The sequence below is a fragment of the Macaca thibetana genome, chromosome 1 (assembly GCF_024542745.1).
Source record: "Macaca thibetana thibetana isolate TM-01 chromosome 1, ASM2454274v1, whole genome shotgun sequence".
NCBI lineage: Eukaryota > Metazoa > Chordata > Mammalia > Primates > Cercopithecidae > Macaca > Macaca thibetana.
Window position 1 is genome coordinate 102,970,282 of NC_065578.1, and position 9,642 is coordinate 102,979,923.

Here is a 9,642-nt window from a genome sequence, read left to right on the forward strand (position 1 = left end):
AAACAAAGAATAGCAATGTTTTAAGCAAAAAGTAAAAAAGATTAATTCAGACTTACATTAGTTTAGTTCATGCAGTTAACTCCTGTCTTATATTCATAAACGGTTAAGCTCTTCATGACTCTTGTACATTTTCTTTTATTCCCATGTCATGATTTCCAAAGTTATCAGAAACCTGCATTTGATGGCACGTTTTAAAGTCCTACAGCTGATTGTAAAGCATGTTTAGCAGAGGATTAAAACAAGACAACAATTATCTGTAGATGGCAACGTGTTCAGGTTAGTTACAGTCAAGCACATGATTGGCAATGATATTTGGTTATTTCTGTGGTTTGCAGTAACTTAATACAATAATCCTAATTATGATTCATGGTATATACTCAAGCATTAGAATTTTTAAAATCCCATACAATTTTGGAACATATATTAATATTATCACTAAAATATAACCTGAATAAAGTTAAACATAATTTTGGCAATCCTACTTGCCTAAACAAGTCAAAAAATTCTGTTTACCTCTCTTCTGGATGCTTCAGGGACCTCTGCAGCATAAAGAAGCTAGGGTTCAGGAGAGACAATTTTGAATGCGAAGTTTGATTTTGGGAAGCTTGTCAAATGTTAGAGATTTAAAACACTTGATATTATGAAATACAATTCACGGTTACACATAAGTTATTTATTTTGACAAAATGATGACTCAGAAATTTTAAAACTAGGAAACAAACTTTACTCATTAAGAGGGAGGATTTAGCTTTCCAAACAGTTTGTCTCCTGTCTACTCTTTTCTTTCCTTGGCAGTCTGCCAACAAGGTAAACAAAATATTTCGTTATTCTTCTCTATTACATGAAAAATCTGTACAAGGGAAAGAAAGCCAAATTTTACCCTTACATTGGTTTCAAAATAATCCTCTTTCCATAGGCAAAGTTTACATTTTTATGCCTTTTTATAATCTTTTACCACAAACACATTTTATCGTTCTTACCTACCTTGCATATACATTTATTTTTAGTTCTCTTATTTACATGTTTTAGTGGTAACTCTTAACAATTTTTAACTTTAATGTAAAACCTGGTAAGTTGTTTTAATTATGTACTAGATGCAGATAAAGTATGACTTTTTTCAGTATAGTTAGGGGCATGATTAATTTCATATATCCCCACATCTTACAAAGTTGTAAAGTAGGCAGCGTACAACCTTGAAATATTTAACAAACCTGGTATCTAACTTACATGATTTTAACCTCCTGTTTACATTTTGATGACATTTGCATTTTATCAATTTAATCTTTAAAGCAATTTTTATTTCTTAAAGATTAAATTCACATAAACCAAAAGGCATTTTTAACTTTTCTCTAAAATATTTGATTTAAGTGCTTATTTTTATTTAAGGTATTCAATTAGAGTTCTTGTTACAGACATCACAAACAACACATTTATGTAGTGTTTGACACTACATAATCAAACAGAAGAAGATCCAGTAGTTTTAAGACTTTTTCTTGTCCCATTTCCTAATTGAATTATTGGCTTCCCAGTGGAGCCCTTTAAGAGCAAGGATCGAAAACCATGAAACTTCTAGGGCCTAATAAACTTGTATAGCTGTAAGACAAAAACAGATTTTGAGTGGGATCTATCAGCCCCTAAGTTCTGGGGTTCCATGAGGAAAACAGAGGTTTCTCCCAAAATGGAATCCAATTGTGCCTTTTCTGTTCTTCCCAAAAAGTTTCAGGCCACCAGAAGTTATCTTGGGTGCATTAAGAATGGAAATACAGAGTGGAGAAAAGTAATTTAGTCAATGGAAAGTTCTTTTCAAGAAAAACACGATCCTCCAAGAAGAGAAAAACATAAAGGCCTTTTAAATATACCATAACTTAACCACTTTTAATCAAGCTGAGCACTCTTTAAGAACATCCTTTGAAATCTTCTGCTACGTGACTTTAGCCAAACCAAGCAGTTAATATTTCTGGCTTTTGAACTTTACCAAAAGTAACATCACAGGTGAAACAACAACTCTCAATTAGGTTATAAATTAACTGTGACTATACAAGATATTTTATAAGTGGTGGTAAGCAGCTTTTACCAGATCTAGAACTTTTAAAGGCAATTTAGAGAAAGGAAGATTTAAGACAGGAAGTTAGTTGTTCATGGAGGAGGAAGAGATGATTAAAAGTCACACAGCTATTAACTTGAAAGTATTCATTACCCAAGCCAGGATTGAACCTGGGTCACCATTGTAAAATGGCAATGGCTAAAAAAAAAGTACTGCCGCATGGTTACAGGTTATGCTCAAGGATGTAAAAAAAGATGGAGGCCTTCAGGAAAGTTTGTTACTGACCAGTTTACAGGAGTGACTTGAACAGTGGGCTTATGGAGTCCCAGGCCTGGATTCCATTCCAAGGTACCCTCTCTCTGACTTTTTATTGTATTGTGTGTCCTTTTCCTGAGCCTCCTCCTAGTACCTCTTGTAAGACACTGAGGTGGATACTCTTACAAGGTTTTCTAAGGTGCCTTCTGGTCCTACAGCCTGTTTCTGTAGCTTCCTTCAAATATCAGGAGTGGCTTGAGTAAACCTGTCTTTCAAGATTAGCTGTCCCTCAACTGAATTAGGAGATAGGGAAGCATGTTTTGCCAAAGTCTCTCTCAGCCTTTATAAAAAGGCAGAGGGAGTTTCATCTAGGTTTTGATCTATCATGGATAGCTTAGAGTAGTTAACAAGTTTGACTCTGGTCCTCTGTAATCCTTCTACCATATCCATCTGAAAGTGTTTTCTTTTTCACTCATGTGTGGGCTTAGTAGGGTTCCAGTTAGAGTTTTCAAGGGATACTGCCTCTTTTCCTACTGGAAATGGGGATTCTTCCTCTTTCTCACCCTCTCTCCCATTTTGACTGGCTACAGGAGACATGCTGTTCATCTCTGATTATTTCTGCTACCTGTAGGGCTGCCTGTCTCTCAGCAGCAGTTAGGGTTTAAGAGTAACCTAACATCCTTCCAGGAGAGTTTAAATACTTGGGTTATATCCTGGAAGGCCTCTATATATGAGTGAAGTTTGTGCTTGCCCAGAGTGAACTTCAGGGTCTGAAGTTTAAAGAATAGCCAGGCTAGACTCAAGGGAAATTTGGGCTTGAAGAAGGGTTGTTACCCATGCAGTAAAAGGGGAGTAGAAGGTGTTCCTTAGCCTCCTTTCTCCTTTTGAAGTGACCCAGGATGAAGAGAAAGATTGCAGGGGTGTTTCTTTTCTCTTTCCTCCCATCTCCTTTGGGTCCAGGCAACCATCATAGACACTGCCCATGGATTGAAGCATGAATTGCACCCATGGATCTGGAGGCGCTAGCTGGCAGGAGTAGTCATGCTTCCCAGCACAATGCCTCATCTCACTGCTCTTCTGGGATCCTAGGCCTCCCAGGAGATTGTACAGTGTTTAACTTGGCTGAGACACTTTAACGGAGGGAGTGTTTTCACTCTATTCCTGCCTCCTCTAGCTACGACCCTGGAAAAGCAATGCATTCCCAGGAAATTTTACCCATTGACTTTTAAACATAAAATTCTCTTTCTTTTTAAATGTCAATGTAGTTGGAAGCAGAAGAGGTGTCTCAAAACAACATATGGATTTAATGGCTGTCCTCCATCAGATGGGAACAGCACTGAGGCTAGAATTTGTCTCTCACTTCCTCCCAAGTGTTGAATGTGGAGTTTTTCCTTACAAATGGGGCATAGAGACTGCTTGCTGATAGAGGAACACAAAAGCGGAGGAAATCAGGGTACTAGAAGTTTTTGGCAAAGGACCGAAAAGACTCTTTACTGAGAAAAAAATCCTGTCTTATGAGGGTCTGTAGGGTCTGTAATGTTAGGTAAAATATATGACTCTAAAGTTTTTCCAGGCAGAAGTTAGAAAGAGAGGTTTGGGGTTTAATAGGCTGTCACCATACATGCCTCCCAGCAGTAGAAAACTAACTTGTCTCATTATTAAACTGTTTAAATTCATTGAGCAGTGCTGAGTTTTTACATGAAGGAAAAGCAACCAAAATGGAGAGAGAGGAGGGTATTCACTCAGGGTGAAATATCTTCTCATACAGTGCCATGAATGACTGTCACTGGGGGGACAAAAAGCACTTACTAGGTGAAGGTTTAGACTGAAATCTTGAAATCCCCTGGTATTTTGGGTTTCTGATTCACCTTTACAAAGGAAGAAAATAAGATATGTATCTGCTTCAATGAGCAGAGGGGTGACTTTGAGTAGAATGGGAGGAAAGTTAGTTCTAAGCAGTTTCCCATTTGGGTTTTCCTTAGTGATTTTGGGAGCCCAGTATATTTTCCTTTCACACATCTGACAATGGATTAATAACCAGAATATCTAAGGAGCTCAAACAATTGCATAGGAAAAAAATAATAATAATTGGATCAAAAAGTGGGTAAAATATTTGAATAGACATTTCTCAAAAGCAGACATACGTATGGCAAACAAGCATATTAAAATGTACTCAACATCATTGATCACGGAAATACAAATAAAAACTATAATGAGATATTATCTCACCCCAGTTAAAATGGCTTTTATTTAAAAGACAGGCAATAACAAATGCTGGTGAGGATATGGAGAAAAGGGAACCATCATATACTTTTGGTGGTTATGTAAATTAGTATGGTTGCTATGGAAAACAGTTTGGAGGTTCCTCAAATAACTAAAAATAGAGTTATGATTTGATCCAGCAATCCCACCTCTAGTTATATACCTAAAGTAAGAAAATCAGTATATTGAAATGGTATCTGCACTCCCATGTTTATTCCAGCCCTGTTCACAATAGCTAAGACTTGGAAACAACCTAAATGTCCATCAACAGATGAATGGATAAAGAAAATGTAGTACATATATATATATAATGGAGTATTATTCAGCTGTCAAAAAAAAATGAGATCCTGTCCTTTGCAACAACCTAGATGGAACTGTATCTTATTATGTGAAGAAAAATAAGCCAGGTCCAGAAAGACAAATATCACATGTTCTCATTTATTTGTGGGAGCTAGAAATCCAAACAATGGAACTCATGGACATGGAGAGTAGAAAGATGGTTACTAGTGGCTGAGAAGGGTGGAATGGGAAGCAAGAGGGGATGTTCAATGGGTACAAAAAACAGAAGAATGAATAAGACCTAGTATTTGACAGCACAACAAGGTGACTATAGTCAATAATAACTTAATCCTATATTTTAAAATAAATAAAAGTATATAATTAGATTGTAACATAAAGGATAAATGTTTGTGGTCATGGATAATCCATTTACCCTGATATTATTATTACACATTATCTGCCTGTATCAAAATATGGCATATGCCCTATAAGCATATACACCTGCTAGGTACCAACAACAATTAAAAATTTAAAAAGGTGTGTCCTTCCCAGTGAACCGAAATATTTCACATTGGTAATTTTTAAATTATCATAGTGTGTTGGAATAATCACAGCTTTGGAAAGAAAAAATTCCAGATATATACTTTCAAAGATGGCAGGAGATATAGATCTCTCTTTCTCTAGTGGACTAAAATATGCAATTTGTTATCAAGATTACACTGACAATTTTTAACACAGGACATATTCTGGAAATGATATGATTATAGGAGTTATAGGAAAAAGCATTATTCATACTGTGATTATCTAGGCTATGAGGAAAGGAGATATTTCCTCTATGATGTCTAATTTAGCATAATTATTGTTTTTAAACTATATTAAGATCTAATTAAGATATACACAAATTACTTTTAGTACTAAGATTTTTAAAAAATTTCTTGTGTAAGATGACCATATAGTAAAGAAGGTTACAAACTTGCTTTTTAACATAGAAAAATAATCTCACCTTCTTGCCCTGTGGAAAATTGACATGTTAAGTGGAACCCAATGTACAAAAACTATCAGTGGGGTTTTCTGTCTTAAGTTTCAATGGATGGAGGTGAGATCAATGCCTGTTCCACCTTTTCCTCCCTGTCCTAGGGGACTTGATAATGTTTATACAGCCATAAAATGTTGCTTTTAAATTCAGGTATAGAAAAAGAGCTTTAAAATGTGATATTTTTTATACATTTTATTTTAATATATTATATGGAAAATGTTTTTGAAATGTTAAAAAAATTAAAAATTTTAAAAGAGTATTGTGAAACAATGTAATCACATGTGGAAATTTTGTTACTATTTCCCCAAGCATTTTTTTTTTTTGTACATTTGATTGAAAATGAGTTGAATGTAACTCATAAGTAGTATAAAAATGTTTAATATTCAATTTTATGCTGCAATAATGCTACATAACAACCTTAAATTCTCCATAACTTTAAACAATATATATTTTTTTCTTACTCTCAAATCTTCAGGTTATTTAAGGGCAGTTCGGCTTCATATTGCAGTTTGCCTGGACTTTACTCCAGGCTGTGTGTTGGAGTTAGGTCTCATCTGTTGTATCCCTTCATATCCCAGTTAGAAAGGCTAACAAACTGTCTTTGGACTTCAGTCAGTTCGATTGTATTTGTTATTGAAAAACTAAAGCATTTTTCCTAACACCGACTGCTTTTTTGTTTTTTTAATGGAGTTTCACTCTTGTTGCCCAGACTGGAGTGTAATGGCCCGATCTTGGCTTACCGCAACGTCTGCTTCCAGGGTTCAAGGGATTCAAGGGATTCTCATGCCTCAGCCTCCTGAGGAGCTGGAATTACAGGCATGTTCCACCATGCACAGCTAATTTTGTATTTTTAGTACAGATGGGGTTTCGTTGTGTTGGTCAGGCTTGTCTCAAACTCCTGACCTAAGGTGATCCGCCTGCCTTGGCTTCCCAAAGTGCTGGGATTACAGGCATGAACCACCATGCCCCGCCTAAACAATTTCTTCTTTTTGTTTTGTATTCTTTGTCCAAAACTCTTTTTCTCTAGACTCACTTTCACCTTCTCTGACACATACTTGTCGCTTTATGTCTCCGGGGTCTTCTATTTCTATGTAATCTTAATTTGTCATCATATCCTGGACTCATGAGTAATTACTTCGTTATTCTTCCTGAAAGTGCAGCCTTATTGAATAGAATGTGTTCTTTAAACAGCAGCTTTGTTTCTTCAGTTAGATATTAACTTCCAGATTTAAGTGAAAATGAGTTCCAAATTTCATGCTTCATTGTGTGTCTAAGACTGACACCATTTATTACTGTGGCACTTACAGTTTGCTTTCGATGTCTCCAAAGTCTCTATCTGAAAGGCTGGGTGCCATATCTCATGTGTGAACATATTCCTTAGAATCATGCAGTACCAGCTCTTTTCCTTCTGTATATTATGGCTTCCAAGGTGCCTGTTAAGCAGTCAGGTGAAATTGTCTTTTAATCAATATAGGAACCAGTCTCTTTCCTGCTGATGCTAATGCTTTTTGTAAAAAGCCCATGCTGTATTGAAGTTCTTCTTTCACGACAAAACCACTGATGGAACTCAGGTACCTACTGATGGGTGGAAGCTCTTGCTATGCCAAAGTCTTGTTTTGTTTGTGAAGCATCTCTTTCCCTTGATAGTGATGTGCTACATTAGTTCTCAAATCATTGCTGCCTTTTAATCCAAATTTATCACAAAGATTTTCAGCTTCTTTGTATAATTTCCATAATTTCCTTCTCTGACCTTAACTATCAATCTGTGGACTTGTTAAACAACAACAACAAAAAGTCTGAGGTCTAGAGGAAATATTTAGATCTCAGAATCATTTGTTGTCCTTTATCCTTTGGTAAAGTTTTGCCTTTCTTTCTCTATGAGTTTTTTCTCCTCATGATTTCCCAATCTCTTGAGAAAAAGAAAGTTCTTGCCTCTTGCAGTCTTTCTCATTAGTTGAATTACATCATCAGTACACCTTCTGATCATGTCGAGAATTCCACCATAAATAAATAAACCATTTCTGATTACATGTATTCAGTTTCTTGGATGCTTATATGCATTAAACTTAGTTCTAGGATGCAACCTCATAATCTTGTCTTATTCTCAGAACAAGAAATATATTACTATATACATTACAGTATATATACTACAGTATATATACAGTATATATATATTACAGTAAACCATGTAGGCAAGCAGGAACACTTCAGATTTCTCAATGAATCCATCATTAGCTGCTAGTAATTACCACACTATTAGAATTATTTCAATAATCAAACATTGTTATGGTCTGAACGTACACCCCCAAAAGTAATACGTTGAAATTCTAACACCTGAGGTCATAGTATTAGGAACTTGGGTCACGATGGTGGAACTCTTTTTAGTGCTGTTATGAATAAGATGCTTGCCTATTCCAACAAATGAGGACACAGCCACAAGTTACCCTCTATGAACTAGGAAGTTAGCCTTCACCAGACACAAAATCTGCTTGATTTTGAACTTAGTCTCCAGAACTGTGGAAGATAAATTTCTGCTTTTATAAGCCACTCAGTTGATGGCATTTGGTTATAGTGGCCCAAACAGACTAAAAAAGATACATTTTTTGTCTCCTTTTTGGACTGTCTTTGGTTGTTGCTTTAAACTTGCTTTAGTGCCTAACACTGCTCCAAGCTCCCTGTCCTCCAGCACACACATATAAATAACTTTGCTGGAACTGACATGTTTCACTCAGTCATCCAAATGTATTTATTATTTTGTCAGAATATATAGCACTTGTTACAATGTTTAAATGTCAAGACACATTTTGAGATATATGCCTTAATGCAGTACTGTGATTATTATTAATATTTAGTAACTTACCTTATCATACCTGAACTCATCAAAGTTTTTCACAATGGCACTTCCTTATTTAGAACTGAATGTGTTAAAGTGTGAAGATCTTACAGTCAATTCAAATTCATTCCTCTGATATTTCTTACAATAAAATCAAAGGCACAGAATTATCTACTCTATGTTTATTCTTTTGTAGCTAATATTCTGTGGTTCGATATATTACTAATATCTATTAACTTTAGAATACAATGTCATATTGAAATTGGAGAGGAATATTGGAACTTTGCTAAGAAAGATTGCTTTTCAGACACAATGAGATCTAAAATGTAGCCTCTGTTCCTGGTGGTATATTTTACAAAAATTGGGTGTTACTGTAGGAATTCTGTATAATTCTATCTTAGACACTGTGTTTCATCAATGTCAGTCCTCTATATTTTAAATTGACTAGGATTTCTTTTTCTGTCTTTGTGTTTGACAAGTATTATTTTGCTGAAAATTTGCTATTCATGTTTCAATAGAGAATAGGTTTTTTTTTTTTAACCTCATTGGAAAGAATATTCACAGTCTTTAGTGATAAATGACGTGATACAAATGAAAACACTGAAATTGTAATTGAGATATGCTAATTAATTGGGAGTATATTAATTGAAAGACATTGTTTAAATATTTATATCACAAATTGACAGCAGTACAATGCACACCACCAGCAAGGTGTAATAGTAGATATGAGAGGTAAAAAGATAAATTAGGTATTGTATTTCTCCAGAAAACTTATCATTTAGTGGAAACTGGCCAATAATTTCTTATGCCTTAGGATAATTTTAAGTTTGATTCTCTTGTTAATCCAAAATACATAAAAATATTAATCCAAAGTATGTATTTTTAAAAGACCCACATATTCTAATGCAGCATTTTTCGCTGTGCCCTTGAAGT

The 9,642-nt window shown here is 35.1% G+C and overlaps 1 long non-coding RNA gene across 4 annotated transcripts in view; it reads right to left on the reverse strand.

Moving 5' to 3' along the window:
* The window catches only part of LOC126947762 (uncharacterized), a 44,506-nt gene extending 43,898 nt beyond the window's left edge, over nt 1-608 (reverse strand). For all 4 annotated transcript variants that reach the window (XR_007723196.1, XR_007723192.1, XR_007723193.1 and 1 more), the window contains exon 1: nt 514-608. This is a non-coding gene — a long non-coding RNA (uncharacterized LOC126947762). The remainder of the gene's footprint in view (nt 1-513) is intronic.
* Nucleotides 609-9,642: the final 9,034 nt, after the last annotated feature.